Source organism: Oncorhynchus clarkii, chromosome 20 (assembly GCF_045791955.1).
Source record: "Oncorhynchus clarkii lewisi isolate Uvic-CL-2024 chromosome 20, UVic_Ocla_1.0, whole genome shotgun sequence".
In the NCBI taxonomy this organism is placed as follows: domain Eukaryota; kingdom Metazoa; phylum Chordata; class Actinopteri; order Salmoniformes; family Salmonidae; genus Oncorhynchus; species Oncorhynchus clarkii.
This window is the reverse complement of record NC_092166.1, coordinates 70,170,049-70,188,413: the sequence shown is the minus strand read 5'-3', so window position 1 is coordinate 70,188,413 and position 18,365 is coordinate 70,170,049. Positions and strand designations below refer to the sequence as shown.

At 41.3% G+C, this 18,365-nt stretch overlaps 1 protein-coding gene across 2 annotated transcripts in view; it reads right to left on the bottom strand.

Moving 5' to 3' along the window:
• The window catches only part of LOC139376841 (v-akt murine thymoma viral oncogene homolog 3a), a 126,152-nt gene extending 119,344 nt beyond the window's left edge, over positions 1-6,808 (bottom strand). Inside the window, exon 1 of one of the 2 annotated variants that reach the window (XM_071119791.1) lies at positions 6,637-6,808. The gene's annotated coding sequence lies outside the window, so the exon portion shown is untranslated. Of the gene's footprint in view, positions 1-6,417 lie in introns of both variants that reach the window. The other variant, XM_071119792.1, reaches the window with a different exon arrangement.
• Between the last annotated feature and the right edge of the window lie 11,557 nt (positions 6,809-18,365).

Below are 18,365 nucleotides of genomic sequence, written 5' to 3'. Positions count from 1 at the left end.
TTTCTCTAAACTAGATAGATAGTGTGCAAAAACATAATGCTTCATCATGCAAACACTGTGACTAGTGTTGCAAAATTCTGGGAATTCCCTGGTTTTCACAAAATCCCGGCTGGGGATTTCCTGCCTATTCTCTCCTGATTCCGGGAATCCTCCAACCGGGATTTTGGGAAAACCAGGGAATGTATTGAACGTTCCCAGAATTTTGCAACCCTAACTATGACAGGCCTTGTTCCCCCAAGAATCACTACAGAAGGATTAAGTAGCCTAAATCTATTTCAGGAGCCAAATGGGCAATTCCACAGCAACAGAGTGATGCTGAGACTCACTTTTTCACTTTAAAATATATGTCAAACAAAAAACAATGATTGCAAAGTTCAACTTTACTCACAGGGACTACTTTTAACAATTTCCACAGAAAATTTTACAAAAACACATTTAGCCTACCTGAAGAACAGTGCAAATGCAAAGTTGGGTAATAGAATGATGGTTTGTACAGTCATTCTGTTACCAAATTTTGCATCTGCACTGTCTCAGCATCACTCTGTTACAGTGGAATTGCCCGCAGCCTCCTCCCATTGAGAGCATATTAAGCAAATAGCCTACTATCCCAGACAGACCATCCACATTCCCATTGCCTACACAAGAGAAAAGTCATGGTGTTATATAGGGCTGGGAATTGCCAGTGACCTCACGATACAATAATATCACAATACTTTGGTGCCGATACAATATGTATTGCGCTTCGATGTTCCAAACATATTGCTCACCATATGTCTGCTGCAGAGGGACAAGAGAGAGCCAGGAGAAAAATGTTTTAATCAGTCGTGGAAATAAAAGACCTGAAAACAAATTGGCTCCATATCTAAAAATTAGATGGAGAACAAACTATGAAGGAGAAATACTGGAGTTTTGGTGCAGGTACAGCTAACTAGCGCACAAATAATATTGTGATATTGTCAAAACTAGAGGTCGACCGATTTTTCAACGCGGATACCGATTATTGGAGGACCATAAAAGCCGAAACCGATTATTCTGACAATTTTTTATTTTTTTATTTGTAATAATGACAATTACAACAATACTGAATGAACACTTATTTTAACTTAATAATAACTTTATAATACATCAATAAAATCAATTTAGCCTCAAGTAAATAATGAAACATGTTCAATTTGGTTTAAATAATGCAAAAACAAAGTGTTGGAGAAGAAAGTAAAAATCCAATATGTTCCATGTAAAATATGTGCCATGTAAGAAAGCTAACGTTTCAGTTCCTTGCTCAGAACATGAGAATATATGAAAGCTGGTGGTTCCTTTTAACATGAGTCTTCAATATTCCCAGGTAAGAAGTTTTAGGTTGTAGTTATTATAGGAATTATAGGACTATTTCCCTATTTCATTAACCTTTGACTATTGGATGTTCTTATAGGCATGTAATGTTCTATTGGATGTTCTTAACCTTTGACTATTGGATGTTCTTATAGGTGTAACAGTATAGCTTCCGTCCCTCTCCTCGCTCCTCCCTGGGCTCGAACCAGCAACACAACGACAATTAGCGCGCTCTAACTAGCTAGCCATTTCACTTCGGTTACACGAGCCTCATCTCGGGAGTTGATAGGCTTACCAGCCTGTTCAACCTCTCTTTCATATCGTCTGAGATCCCCAAGGATTGGAAAGCTGCCGCAGTCATCCCCCTCTTCAAAGGGGGCGACACCCTGGACCCAAACTGTTACAGACCTATATCCATCCTGCCCTGCCTATCTAAGGTCTTCGAAAGCCAAGTCAACAAACAGGTCACTGACCATCTTGAATCCCACCGTACCTTCTCCGCTGTGCAATCTGGTTTCCGAGCCGGTCACGGGTGTACCTCAGCCACGCTCAAGGTACTAAACGATATCATAACCGCCATCGATAAAAGACAGTACTGTGCAGCCGTCTTCATAGACCTTGCCAAGGCTTTCGACTCTGTCAATCACCGTATTCTTATCGGCAGACTCAGTAGCCTCGGTTTTTCGGATGACTGCCTTGCCTGGTTCACCAATTACTTTGCAGACAGAGTTCAGTGTGTCAAATCGGAGGGCATGCTGTCCGGTCCTCTGGCAGTCTCTATGGGGGTGCCACAGGGTTCAATTCTCGGGCCGACTCTTTTCTCTGTATATATCAATGATGTTTCTCATGCTGCGGGCGATTCCCTGATCCACCTCTACGCAGACGACACCATTCTATATACTTCTGGCCCGTCCTTGGACACTGTGCTATCTAACCTCCAAACGAGCTTCAATGCCATACAGCACTCCTTCCGTGGCCTCCAACTGCTCTTAAACGCTAGTAAAACCAAATGCATGCTTTTCAACCGTTCGCTGCCTGCACCCGCACGCCTGACCAGCATCACCACCCTGGATGGTTCCGACCTTGAATATGTGGACATCTATAAGTACCTAGGTGTCTGGCTAGACTCTAAACTCTCCTTCCAGACCCATATCAAACATCTCCAATCGAAAATCAAATCAAGAGTCGGCTTTCTATTCTGCAACAAAGCCTCCTTCACTCATGCCGCCAAACTTACCCTAGTAAAACTGACTATCCTACCGATCCTCGACTTCGGCGATGTCATCTACAAAATTGCTTCCAACACTCTACTCAGCAAACTGGATGCAGTTTATCACAGTGCCATCCGTTTTGTCACTAAAGCACCTTATACCACCCACCACTGCGACTTGTATGCTCTAGTCGGCTGGCCCTCGCTACATATTCGTCGCCAGACCCACTGGCTCCAGGTCATCTACAAGTCCATGCTAGGTAAAGCTCCGCCTTATCTCAGTTCACTGGTTACGATGGCAACACCCATCCGTAGCACGCGCTCCAGCAGGTGTATCTCACTGATCATCCCTAAAGCCAACACCTCATTTGGCCGCCTTTCGTTCCAGTTCTCTGCTGCCTGTGACTGGAACGAATTGCAAAAATCGCTGAAGTTGGAGACTTTTATCTCCCTCACCAACTTCAAACATCTGCTATCTGAGCAGCTAACCGATCGCTGCAGCTGTACATAGTCTATTGGTAAATAGCCCACCCATTTTCACCTACCTCATCCCCATACTGTTTTTTTTATTTATTTTTCTGCTCTTTTGCACACCAATATCTCTACCTGTACATAACCATCTGATCATTTATCACTCCAGTGTTAATCTGCATAATTGTAATTATTTGCCTACCTTCTCATGCCTTTTGCACACAATGTATATATAGACTCCCCTTTTTTCTACTGTGTTATTGACTTGTTAATTGTTTACTCCATGTGTAACTCTGTGTTGTCTGTTCACACTGCTATGCCTTATCTTGGCCAGGTCGCAGTTGCAAATGAGAACTTGTTCTCAACTAGCCTACCTGGTTAAATAAAGGTGAAATAAAAAAATAAATAAATAAAAAGGCTTGAAGTCATAAACAGCGCAATGCTTGACGCACAGCAAAGAGCTGCTGGCAAAACGCACGAAAGTGCTGTTTGAATGAATGTTTAGGCCTGCTTCTGCCTACCACCGCTCAGTCAGATACTTGTATGCTCAGTCAGATTATATGTTGCAGGACACGCTAGATAATATCTAGTAATATCTAGTAATATCATCAACCATGTGTAGTTAACTAGTGATTATGATTGATTGTTTTTTATAATATAAGTTTAATGCTAGCTAGCAACTTACCTTGGCTTACTACATTTGCGTAACAGGCAGTCTCCTTGAATAGTGCAACGAGAGCGAGGCAGGTCGTTATTGCGTTGGACTAGTTAAGGTTGCAAGATTGGATCCCCCGAGCTGACAATGTGAAAATCTGTCGATCTGCCCCTGAACAAGGCGGTTAACCCACTGTTCCTAGGCCGTCATTGAAAATAAGAATGTGTTCTTAACTGACTTGCCTAGTTAAATAAAGATTAAATAAAGGTGTAGAAAAATATATATAAATAAATAAGAATTTGCAAATCGGGCACCCAAAAAGACCGATTTCCGATTGTTATGAAAACTTGAAATCGGCCCTAATTAATCGGCCATTCCGATTAATCGGTCGACCTCTAGTCAAAACTATAGGATATATCGTCCCCAACAATATCCCGATATGTAACCGTATACATCTTTCCCCATCACTAATGTAATACAGAACATGACAGACAGCTGAAATAATAGAAAGATGCAAATTGCTGACCTATGTCTAAAAGCCTTGATTAGAATTATTGTATTCTGTAGACAGTATAGTCTAAACAAACAGTATGCACATGCCCTGGCTGGCATGTTTTTAATTTGTTTATCAACAGACTGCATAAGCTCCTTAAGATGCATTAAATAGTTTTTGAAGTGGATCTGAAATGCATTTAAATGACGCTCCCATTTGTGCATAATGAACAAGACCCTGGTCAAGGGTACAAGTGATTCCTTAGCGGAGGGATATCATGTTGCTCTACACGACTCCTGCAGCGCACTTAAGAATCCAGATAAAAACTAGGCCTACTGCTCTGTAACCCAAGATGGCTTCTGGAAGCACTTAGTACATTAAGCCTAGCCACACACTTCCTAACTTCCACTTCCTTTAGCATCAAACATCTTAGAACAGACACAGGACAGCAGCTGTTGTCCAAAGGCATTTACCCTCCTAAGAAACTCTGGAGAAAAAAAAACTGATATGGAAGTAAAGCCAAGTCAAAATGAGTTGTCTATCAAATACAAATCTATTGCCATTATCATCTGCACAGACTAGCCCACAAGACTAAACATACTATTTTATTTGTCCCTTTTGAATTAGACATGGATTAGGATAATACCAAAGGAGCAGAACAGTGCCTGAACAAAGAATGAAAATTCATAAGGATCACACAGAGAGTAACAAGAGAGAGCGAGACCGGTGTTTTGGTTTGAAATTAAGGAAATGAAAAGGTGTGATTGAACGCTGGCGGATGCTGATGTCTGATGGATTCCAGGAGTTCCTCTTATCTTGTCAGATACTGAATTACCTCAGTATCACTTGTCAACTCTTATAGCCTACTGTATGATTTACATGGAGGCAGCATTAGAATCCTAGTTGTCATAAAATGACAAAGCCTATCACTGTACCAGTGGTTATGGGCAGTGGTAGGGGTATATGAGGGCTCTAGGGGAAGCCATCTTCACTCCAAATGTTTATGTAAAAAGAGGAGCAGGCAGCAGTGTTAGTCCTCATTATAAAGTGACAGTGTCACATAGTTGAGTGGGTCAAGACATCCTGAATTATATCAGTCTGAATTATTATAGAGTGCTGCAGAAATGCTGACATAAACAAAAAAAGATTTAGTAAACATTGTTGGCACACAAAGTATCAAATTGACATAGGGTTCAAAGGGTTTATGGAAACAATGTGGCTGCTTTTTGAAAATTAGCATGTTCCAGTTGTTAGGCTGATGCAGCCCACTGTAGACGAAAGTCGATGAGTGAGGTCGGGGGAGGTGCATCTGCGACAGTGGAAAGTCGGACACTGTTGTGGTTTTCCAACAGCATGGCAGTGTCAACATAGTTCTCAAAATAAACATGTCTCTAACCCCCATATCACACACTAAAACTGAAATCATATGTATGTACAATCAATTGATGAGAGATCATAAATATTATTTATTTGTATATATCCACTGTATATATGAATCACAGAAAAGTTTGTTCCCGTTTCGTCGCTGGCTCAAACAAAAACACCATAACGATTGGTTGAAAATAGATCCTCCTACAACGCAGGCGATTGCTCCAGGTTGAAGTTGGTGAGGAGCAACTGCAATGCAGTCAACATGTAGGTAGGTGCAAGTCAGACAATTTGTATCCCCATAATGCAACACACTTTGAAAGGCGGTGACACAAACTTCACAAAATCTCCTTGAACGCGCCCAATGATAGCCTGCCAGCACAACAGTAGCAACTGCATCATCTCACCTCAAGAGCTGTCAAGCAAACGCATGACGCCAATAGCTTGCTAGCAGATGAGCTAAAGAATTAAGAATCGACTTTACAGGCATGCATACATTATTCTAAACTATAAACTATTCAGATACTTGACTGTATATAATATTTAATGCCTGACGTAAACAATTTATTCCCTCGAGATTTATAGTTTTTTTTTTAATTGGAGGGGGGGGGCAGAAAGCAATGCTGAGAAAAAGCACACACTCTAGGCCAGATCCCGACCCAGACCACTCCACCTCCCTCCTGTCTACTGTCTCGCACTCCCAGCCTCGTTGCAGCATCAGCATCATCTTCACGTAGCAAGCACTACAAACACTCTCTGGCTAACGTTAGCTGTCAGTGGATATAGCTTCCACCATTCTTGAATACTACTAACTTCACATAAACACAGTATCAGAAGTATATTTTCAACCGTTTTGTAGCATAACTATGGTTGTTGTCATAATGATATTACCTGACTGGCGCGGGAAGTCGTGGGGAGAGCAATGGGTTCCCCTATCGTGCCTGTACTTTTTTAAGCTCGCGCTTTTCTTGTGCGCGTGTGAATAAATGAGAGAGAAGCCGCTTTGGCCGGAAACACAACGAGAGGATGAACTGTGTCGCTGCTGGAATGGCTTCAAACAATACAGAGAGGTTGTGTTGGCAGAAAAAAAGCGATAGCAACTCCTCTTACCCCAGGAACCGCCCACTGGGAACCGCCGCTGGCAGGTTCTGATGCTGCAGGTTGTTGTTGACGTTCCGAAAACTCGTGACGTCACGCCCAGCCACTTCTCGGACGGCTTTCCTGGCTCTGTCTATCCCTGTCCCCGTCTGCTCTGTACACCAGGCAGGCTGGGTGGTTGTCTGTTCCTTATTTTGCACACTCTCCTCCGTGTTTCTCTCTGCTAAGCCAACCCTCGCGAGAATCAGGTACTTGGATAAGAGGCGCATCCCTCTGTATATTTCCAACACAGCCCATATCACACACACATACTGAGTTATTTATTTTCCTTTTACTATGCTGCAGTGTAATCCCCAACATTTCATACAGGATTATGCAATTCCATCATTATGTAATGTGTCGTGTAGCCTAAGGTACATAGGGTAAGTGAAAGAATATGTGAAATCATGAATGATGATCATTGCTTTGCCTGAAATATAATGTAATATGCATTGTTAATATGCATCTGATACTCGCTTGTTGGACGTAGTTAGAAAGTTGGACACATAGTTTTCACAAAGTGCAACAAAATCTACAACAACGTTTTTGCAATTGCCATAAGTAATATAATAATATAATAGAATGTTACTATAGAGCTATTAAATTATATTATATTATATTTATCTCTGCTGTTTCTGTAGTGGAGGTTTCCGTGCCTGCAAGTGAGGAGACATCATAGAGGAAGTGAAAACAACATAACCTGATCTGATTCACATTAACAGACGATCAATCTGTTTCACCTTAACATCTGGAAATAGCTCTGTTGAAGTTCTACATTGTGTTGCACCGACAGCTGAAAACTGCTGTGTGGTTGTCTCTTTTGGTATATTTTGCTATAGTTTACCATTGTAGCTTGAGGGGGTATTTCTAAGGTTAGAAGAGTAGTAACTATAGCTTATAGCTGATTCATTCATTAATTCATTTATATCCCAGTTTTTTATTTATTATTATTTTCTTCAAGAAGTACATTGGTTTTTGTTTTCTGTCTTTTTGTTTCATATTTAACATGTACAACAACATATTTTTCATTTGGATGTAATCACTATTGCTGTTCTGTCTCAGTTTCATCATGATATTATAACCTTAGCTGCCTGCAGTTTATATCTGATTTCTCTCTAATACAATTCTATTCAGATTAGTGCAAACTAGTACACCAGCCACCCATGTGGTGAAATATTGAACTGCACCCTGCTTAGAGTTAAAGTGCCAATATGTAACTTTTTGTGTGGCCCCACTAAATTCACATAGAAATGTGGGTTATAGATCTATCACTCTACTAGAAAGCAAGTTTAAGATGCGTAATCACATATTACCATGTCATTACATAGTACTACTATATTGTTATTACAGTTACAACTGTGTAGAAAGTGTTACCGAGTTTCAGGATGTGTCATGCCTAAATTAGTGCCTATTATTCTGTAATATTATGAAGGCTTGATTTCATTCATAGAGGGGATGTTTAGAAAACTAAGTTAACTTAGATGATATGGTAGGTGCTTAATCTCTCATTCAATGTTTTATCAGTCTGTAATTATTTTCTCTCCTGACATATTTCATCCGTTAATAGCAATGATTCATAGATGAATAGATACTGTCAAAAAATGTAATATATTTATATTTACAATCCACACTTGCGTGTCTTATTAGTATATTCTAAATATTTTTATTCAAACAAAGTTTCTGCTCAATCTCATATGTAGATGAGACAGTGTAAGTTGAACGATTTGGTCCAACAATTTTGTTTTCAGGTGGTGATGATGAGCTTGATATAGGCTACAGACAGCAGCTGCTCTAGAACTGTCCCAGTCAGGTACGCTAGAGGAAGCCTTGTGGGCATTGGGTCCCAGAGGCTGACTCCATCCCCTCACAACTCCACGTGAGGCCTGGAGTGTGGGGGGTCAGACTGTGGCTTAGGCCCAGGCTCCCTGACTGACCCAGATGGCAGAGGGAAGGACACAGAGGTAGTATAGGGGGCAGAGGCCTGCTGGGGCTCTGCTGTTACACAGGTGGAGCTGGAGGCGATCGTGCCACACTGTATTGTGTGTTCACAGGGCTATGGGCTCAACAGACGCCCTCCCTCTGCCATCCGTCTGCTCAGGGGGGAGCTCAACCTGACCACCACACAGGGGCTAACGGTGTTCCTCCCTGCACACACTTACACACAAACAGACATGTGATGTGAACACATTCTCACACTAACACACACACTCACAGACGTGCACACACAAGAACGTGCACACACATGAAAATGCTGACACACACACACATACACAAACATGTTTACACACATAAATTCATAACACCTCATCCACTCAAAAGGGAATCTTTTTCACAAATCAAAATCAAATCAAATCAAATGTATTTATATAGCCCTTCGTACATCAGCTGATATCTCAAAGTGCTGTACAGAAACCCAGCCTAAAACCCCAAACAGCAAGCAATGCAGGTGTAGAAGCACGGTGGCTAGGAAAAACTCCCTCACACAAACACACAAATTCCCAATCAGAGACAATGACTAACACCTGCCTCTGATTGAGAACCATATCAGGCCAAACATAGAAATAGACAAACTAGACATACAACATAGAATGCCCACTCAGCTCACGTCCTGACCAACACTAAAACAAAGAAAACACAAAAGAACTATAGAACGTGACACAAGTAAAGGTAGACATACCAATTAGTTCTAGTTTTTTTGCTGGTATCTATTTAATTTTATGAGTTATTAAGTGATTCAAACATGAATTATGTTACGATATTGGTAATAGAATTTCAGAAAAATCATTAATGGAATTATTCAAATTAAATTGGATACAATAGGATATCACAGTAGTCACAAAACACAGTTGGGTCACCTGCTAAAGTCCTCCCTTCCACTGACAAACTGTTATGTTCAGCTCTTAGGGTCACCTGCTACTGTCCTCCCTGGCATGTTCTGCTCATAACTGTTTTCTTTCTCTTTCTGTCATCTGGTGGTCAAAGCAAGTCTGGACAAGCCCTCCCTCTCTCTCTATGCCTCTCTCTCTTCTCTCTCTCCAGTAAATGTCACCTTTCCAGGCTCTTATTGACCTGCCCATGAGCCCCCTCACTTTCCATTTCCTGTAAACCAGCATCCTTACCCACTGAGCACCGACCGACACCGGACGTCCATGGACGTTGAAAAGTAGTTGAAAAATGGTCATTTCATCCTGGCCTTGATTTCAACGTCCCACAGACATCGTTTTTTCGAATCTGAACCAATCATAGACGTCTATGTTTCACAAGTTTGGAGAGCATGGTACAGTACAGTAGAGCACAGTACAGCAAAGTAAAAAAATTTAAAGTTGCGTAGAGTGTTGCTCAGTACAGTAAAGTACAGTAAAGTACAGTCCTGTACTGTACTGTAGACAGTGGTGTAAATTACTTGAGTAAAAATACTTGAAAGTACTACTTAATGAGCGGTGCTCATTAAAATAATAGCCAGGGTGTAGAATAATACCCGAATATGAAAAGGAGGATATTGCATATTTCTACCTTTGTGCACCTTTTTAGGATACATCACCATGAAGAGAATGTTATATCCATAATTATGTATTTCTGTGTAGTTCAGATCAGGGACCCATGATGAAATCTGTAACCGCAATTCAGTTACCGGGTGTAAATCCACTTCACTTATTGTAATTCAATAACCAAAATAGATGTTTTCAAAGTCAAGGTGTCATGTCATAGCTGACAGCCAATTATTTCAGCAGACATCTTAGAATTTTAGAGCAGATATTTTTGGAAAACGTGGTCACATAAAAAACTGAGGGAGATTTTACTAAAATTCTGTTACCAAATTTTGCATTGGCAAAGTTCTTCCAGTAAATGTGTTTTTGTCAAATAAAAACATGTTAAAAGTAGTCCTTGTGCATAGAGTTGCATGGTTTGTTAAACTTTGAAATCAGTGTTTTTTGTTTGGGATACAGTACATATTAAAGTGATTTTTTTTTGTCTCAGCGCAATTCCATTTTCGTAGAATTGCCCAACACTTTATTTAGATTTTCATCTTGTCCTCTATCACTCTGGGGCCACATTTATCACTTGAATGCTGTTGTTAGCTGACCCAGAATTGACAATTCTGACCATATTTTCTCCCCTCTGAGAAAGCTCTCTTGCTGCACACCTTTAACTGTGGCTACAGCTGCTCTGCTCCCTCTGCCTGTCTGTCTGCAGCTGTCCCCCTTCTCACCGGGTCCCTCCCTCCCTCTATCCAGGGCCACATGGGCCCCAGTGACCCCTCTCTTGGACAGACATGAAAGGGCAGAGAGATAAAGCTTCCCTGGGCATGGCTGGACTGGGGCCCCTTGGCTGGCAGACCGCCTGAGCTCTAGCTCTGCTGTTGTTGTGGAATGTTGAGGGGTTCAGCTGGCAGAGTGCCCTCCCACCCACAGGGAAACGGGGGTCCAGGTTGGTGAGAGCAAAGTGGGCACAGTGGGCCATAGGTCGAAGTTGGGCATCGTCCCGGTGGGCCACGGCATTGGCGTGGTAATGGGACAGCAGAGTGTGTGTGTTAGAGTTTCACATTTTCCAGAGAGTCTACCAATTTTTCTTCCTGAGAAAATTGCATGAAATTACCGGGCATCCCGGTATTCCTGTTCAAACCAGAAGTACTATTTAAAAGCATATTATACCAGCAAAAAAAAAAAAAGACATTATAATATTGTAAGTGGAGAAATATACACATTCATCTATCTTTTTATTTTTGTATTCTTTGCAATTTAATCAACTCAAAGTTCTCTCAAATTCACCACACTATTTTGTTGTTGCCCAAAGGCCGGCAGATGGTGATATTGAGCTGTTTAATCTTACCGTCCAAAGGGAACGTATGGAGCCAGCTATGCACTCGTATCCCCCTGGACCATACATAAAACATTCTCCATTCGGACTGCAAAGGTGTCGATTACCTCCTTAACTCGATTTATTGTCGATAAAGTGGGAAAAAACAGGAAAATATGCGTATTTTCTTTATGGAACATCATTTTCCACCACCTAATTGCTAGTCATGGATGTGGCTGTTCGCGTTCAGCCAATCAGGTTGCAGCAGTCTGTTGTTTACCCTTGGTCTGAACTAGCATTAGCCACCCTACCATGGTGGTGGAACATTTGTTTTTTCCCTCCTTTTCAACATTAAATCGAGTTAAGGAGGAAATCGACGCCTTTGCAGCCTGAATGGAGAATGTTTTATGTACGAACCGGTCCACGGGGGAAATTAGTATATTGTCGGCTGCATATATTTCCATTGGACAGTAAGATGAAATTACTCAATATCAACATCTGCTGGCCTTTGGGCTAATTTCGTTCATGTAGCGTAGATAGCCTAGGCCTATGAAACACTGTTGGCCGACTGGTAAAATATTATGATGTCTAGTGAAAATGTGTTTTAGTCGACCTTGGACTGAAAGATGTCAGGCAGCTTGTTGACCCTTTTCTCTCCATTTGCACCTGGTTATTGGGGGAATTTGGGAAGGTTGTGGCTGTTTTTACTTCATGATAACCTGCTTATTGTGGTGACTGTCACAGGGAACATCAGATTCTCTGCTAAACAAACAAGCCTAGGTTAGCGGAGATTCAGCAGTTGACCAATTGCCCACGAATCTGACCAGCTCCCACTTTTGTTAGCATAATATCATGAAACAATGTTGCAAATGTCTATTTCCTGAAGCGTTTTTTTTGTGGGAACAGTGTATCAGCCATTTTGTGATTAGAAACAGTTCATATTTGAGCCACTGCCAGTGCCACATAATACATGTTAGTGGAGATTTGAATGTTAGATGGAAATTGAGATTGGACATTGTCTACCATAACTGCGTTGAGAGGCTGTGTGTAGCCTGCACATACACTGCCTTCGGAAAGTATGCAAACCCCTTGATTTTTTCCATGTTTTGTTATGTTACAGCCTTACTCTAAAATGTATTAAAAAATCTCATCAATCTACACACAATACCCCAGAATGACAAAGCAAAAACAGGTTTTTGGGGCCTCCCGGGTGGCGCAGTGGTTAAGGGCACTGTACTGCAGCGCCAGCTGTGCCACCAGAGACTCTGGGTTCTCGCCCAGGCTCTGTCGTAACCGGCCGCAACCGGGAGGTTCGTGGGGCGACCTAGCGTCTTCCGGGTTAAGGAGGGCTTGGCCGGTTGGGATATCCTTGTCTCATTGCGCAACAGTGACTCCTGTGGCGGGCCGGGTGCAGTGCGCACTAACCAAGGTTGCCAGGTGCACAGTGTTTCCTCCGACACATTGGTGCGGCTGGCTTCCAGGTTGGATGCGCGCTGTGTTAAGAAGCAGCGCGGCTTGGTTGGGTTGTGTATCGGAGGATGCATGACTTTCAACCTTCGTCTCTCCCGAGCCCGTACGGGAGTTGTAGCGATGAGACAAGATAGTAGCTACTAAAACAATTGGATACCACAAAATTGGGGAGAAAAAGAGGGCTAAAATAAAAAAACAATAAAAAAAACAGTTTTTTGTTTAGCAAATGTATAAGACTCGAAATTGAGCTCAGGTGCATCCTGTTTCCTCCTTGAAATATTTCTACAACTTGATTGGAGTCCATCTGTGGTAAATTGAATTGATTGGACATGATTTGGAAAGGCACACACCTGTCTACATAAGGTCCCACAGTTGACAGTGCATGTCAGAAAATAAACAACAAACGATTTGTCCGTAGAGCTCCGAGACAGGATTATGTTTAGGCACAGATCTGGGGAAGGGTACCAAAACATTTCTGCAGCTTTGAAGGTCCCCAATAACACATTGGCTTCCATCATTCTTAAATGGATGAAGTTTGGAATCACCAAGACCCTTCCTAGAGCTGGCCGCCCGGCCAAACTGAGCAATCGGGGGAGAAGGTCCTTGGTCAGGAAGGTGACCATGAACTCGATGGTCACTCTGACAGAGCTCCAGAGTGCCTCTGTAGAGATGGGAGAACCTTCCAAAAGGACAACCATCTCTGCAGCACTCCACCAATCAGGCCTTTATGGTACTGTGGCCAGACAGAAGCCACTCCTCAGTAAAAGGCACATGACAGCCCTCTTGCAGCATGAGACCATGAGAAACAAGATTCTCTAGTCTGATGAAACAGATTGAACTCTTTGGCCTGAATGCCAAGCTTCACGTCTGGAGGAAACCTGGCACCATCCCTACGGTGAAGCATGGTGGTGGCAGCATCATGCTGTGGGGATGTTTTTCAGGACTAGGGACTGGGAGACTAGTCAGGATTGAGGGAAAGATTTGTATTTGTGTTTTTATTTATTATGGATCCCCATAGCTACTCTTCCTGGGGTCCAGCAAAATTAAGGCAGTTGTTCAATTTTAAAAACATTACAATATATTCACTGTGTGCCCTCAGACCCCTACTCCACCACTACCACATATCTACAATACAAAATGAATGTGTTCATGTGTGTATAGTGCGTATGTTGTTGTGTGTGTGTATATGTATGTCTCTGTGCCTATGTTTGTGTTGCTTCACTGTCCCGCTGTTCAATGAGGTGTAAGTTTATCTGTTTTTTAAATCAAATTTTACTGCTTGCATCAGTTTCTTGATATGGAATAGAGTAGTAGTTCAGACAGCTCGGTGCATTCAACATGTCAATTCCTCTCATAAATACAAGTAATGAGGAAGTCAATCTCTCCTCCACTTTAAGGCAGGAAAGATTGACATGCATATGATTAATGTTAGCTCTCTGTGTACATCCAAGGGCCAGCCGGGCTGCCCTGTTCTGAGCCAATTGCAATTTTCCTAAGTCCCTTTTTATGGAACCTGACCACATGACTGAACAGTAGTCCAGGTGTGACAAAACTAGGGCTTGTAGGACCTTCCTTGTTTATAGTGCTGTTAAGAAGGTAGAGCAGTGCGTTATTATGGACAGACTTCTCCCCATCTTACCTACTGTATCAATATGTTTTGACCATGACAACTTGCTCAATTTCCACGTTATTTATTACAATGTTTAGGTGAGGTTTAGGGTTTAGTGAATGATTTGTCCCATATACAATGCTTTTAGTTTTATAAATATTTAGGACAAGTGGCGACCCATCATTCAGGGCAGGTGGGGCAGTTGCCTGGTTTGCATATTATTTTGGCATGGGGAACACCACATCACCGCCAAGTCTAAGGGTAGAGCTAGAAAGTGCCCATCCAAGAAGGCTCAAGGTGTCACGAACGTCGTCAGGGAAATGACTGGACCAAGGTGCAGCGTGGTGAGTGTACATTTATTTTTTATTATAAATGTCGCCAACAAAAACAAGACGCAACAAAAACGAACGTGAAGCTTACTAGGGCTATACAGGACACAAACAAAGTCAACTACCCACAACTAAGGTAGAAAAACAGGCTGCCTAAGTATGATTCCCAATCAGAGACAACGATAGACAGCTGTCCCTGATTGAGAACCGTACCCGGCCTAAACATAGAAACAGAAAACATAGAAATAAAGAAACTAGAATGCCCACCCTAGTCACACCCTGGCCTAACCAAAATAGAGAATAAAAGCCTCTCTGTCATTGGCCACAGATAAAATTACGTCAAATCACGTTATAGAGTATGTACAGTAGCTTTGATTGTCAACATCATACTTTCAAAATCTTAGCTAGCAGTGATCATTATGACTCAAGTTGACAATCTACTAGCATATCTTTTTTAATCCTTGTCATATGAAGATAAATAATGAAGAGAAATTATAGATAAAACCTATCGGTGCTCATCGTCCATTGGACATAAACTTTACACAACAAGTTGGAAATCGCAAATTCAACAATGAGTGGTTTGGAAGGAATCAGTGACAGTGTGACAGTGGCAACTGCAATGCAAGCATTGCAAAGCAATCACTAGCCTGCTATTCAGTGGAGTGGCTGTGTGGTCCCAAATCTGGGATTAAGGGGCTCTTTTCCAAGTTTAAAATTATAAACATTCAACTGTTAACTCGGAACTGCGAAAACTTGACATCAGTGAGTTCAAGACTACTGGGAAGTCGGGAATAAATGAGCTCCGACTTGGAAAATACGTTTTGAATGGTCATTCAAATTGGAATTGTAAATCTGGCCATCTTTCTAGAGCTACGACCTGAAGATCAATGAAGTCATCATGATTCAACCTTGTTTTTTCTGAGTTCCCAGTTGTCTTGAAAGCACCATAAATCCAGAGAATGCCAAACTTTGATGACAAAATTTGCCTACGAAGGACCGACGTGCCACCTTCCTGTTCAAGTGAGCACAGCACAACAAGGTGAGTCCAAAAATGTATTGTATGCTGCTGCATAAATTATGTAATATGCCAGGGAGATGTGTATACTGTAGCTAAGAAAGTAATACTAAGTGTATGTTGTGTAGTAAGATGTTAGTAGCCCATATGCCTCACCCTAATAATTTGGTCTATTTACCCCTCTTAATTTTGCCTACTGTTCTGACTTGGTGCTGCACATGTAGCCTATAACCTGTTTTAGAGAAATATAATCATCAAATATTGTCAGAGCTTTCATTGTCTGCTTATATGCCCCCTTTATTTATCCTAAGCTTCTGACTTGGTGTACAGGGAAAACACTGTAAGAACGGCCTATGTTCTGAATTCTGTCGCTGTACATTTCAAAAGTGCTAAACAAATAGTTATATTGACTACATCCGTCCTAGCTCGCTCATTAATGTCTTAATCGAAATGACAGATTGCCTCTTATCTGCTTGTTTTCCCCTTATGCCCAAGTTGTACATCTCAATTGTCATTAGAAACCACATTTGTATAAGCAAGTCAGCCGTATCAGCTATGTTTTTTTTAAAGGCAGTAAATGCTGCCAGACAAGGCTCCGCTGATAGCCAGGTGTAGCAGTGGTAAGATGTTGGGACTGCTGTTGGGACAGCTTTATGTAGGCCCTAACAGTTTGTGGGCACCGTTTGTCACTTTTATAGTGCAATTAATGTATTGTTTAGTGTTGTTTTGTGTATTGGCTCTGCCGGCATGCATCCCACTTTTTTATTTTTTTGCCCCACCAACATGCTAAAATCGGCACTGTTTAGGACTTATTCCTTGCCACCCACTCTGAAACTAACTGCAGCTCTTTGTTAAGTGTTGCAGTCATTTCAGTCACTGTAGTAGCTGACGTTTATAGTGTTGAGTCATCGGCAAACATAGACACACTGGCTTTACTCAAAGCCAGTTGCATGTCGTTAGTAAAGATTGTTAAAAGTAAGGGGCTTAGACAGCTGCCCTGGGGAATACCTGATTCTACCTGGATTATGTTGGAGAGGCTTCCATTAAAGAACACCCTCTGTGTTCTGCTAGACAGGTAACTCTTTATTCACAATATATCAGGGGGTGTAGAGCCATAACACATAAGTTTTTCCAGCAGCAGACTATGATCGATAATGTCAAAAGCCGCACTGAACTCTAACAAAACAGCCCCCTTAATCTTTTTATCATCAATTTCTCTCAGCCAATCATCAGTCATTTGTGTAAGTGCTGTGCTTGTTGAATGTCCCTCCCTATAAGCGTAATGAAAGTTTGTTGTCAATTTGTTGACTGTAAAATAGCATTGTATCTGGTCAAACACAATTATTTCCAAATGTTTACTAAGTATTGGTAACAGGCTGATTGGTCAGCTATTTGAGCCAGTAAAGAGGGCTTTACTATTCTTAGGTAGCGGAATTTCTTTTTCTTCCCTCCAGGCCTGGTTGCACACACTTTCTAGTAGGCTTATATTGAAAATATGGCAAATAGGAATGGCAATATTGTCTGCTATTATCCTCAGTAATTTCCCATCAAAGTTGTCAGACCGCGGTGGCTTGTCATTGTAGATAGACAATAATATTTGTTTCACCTCTTCCAAACTCACTTTACGGAATTCAAAATTACGATGCTTGTCTTTCATAATTTGGTCAGATATACTTGGATATGTAGTGTCAGCATTTGTTGCTGGCATGTCATGCCAAAGTTTGCTAATCTTGTCAATGAAAAAGTCATTAAAGTAGTAGGCAATGTCAGTCAGTTTTGTTATGAATGAGCCATCTGATTAATATAATTTAAGGTGCTACAAAGCTTTTTTTTACCATCATTCTTTACGTTATTTATCTTTGTTTCATAGTGTAGATTTTTATTTATTTTTATTCTGTTTAGTCACATGATTTCTCAATTTGCAATATGTTTGCCAATCGGTTGTGCAGCCAGACTTATTTGCCATTCCTTTTGCCTCATCCCTCTCAACCATACAATTTTTTAATTCCTCATCAATCCACAAGGGTTGAACAGTTTTGACAGTCATGTTCTTAATGGGTGCATGCTTAATAGTAACTGGAAAAAGCCATTTCATAAACGTGTCAAGTAAAGTGTCTGTTTGCTCCTCATTACATACCAACAAATATGATTTATGTCAACTACATAGGAATCACTACAAAACCTTTAGTTTTCCTAGATATGGCTGCTATATTGTGATCACTACATCCGATGTATCTGGATACTGCTTTCAAACTAAATTCTGCACCATTAGTAAATATATGATCAATACATGTTGATGATTTCCTTCATGTGCTGTTTGTAACTACCCTGGAAGGTTGACTGATAACCTGAACCAGGTTGCAGGCACTGGTTACAGTTTAAAGCTTTTTCATGAGTGGGCAGATTTATGAAAGCCAGTCAATATTTAAAGCATCCAGAAAATGTACCTCTCGGTTGATATCACATACATTATCAAGCATTT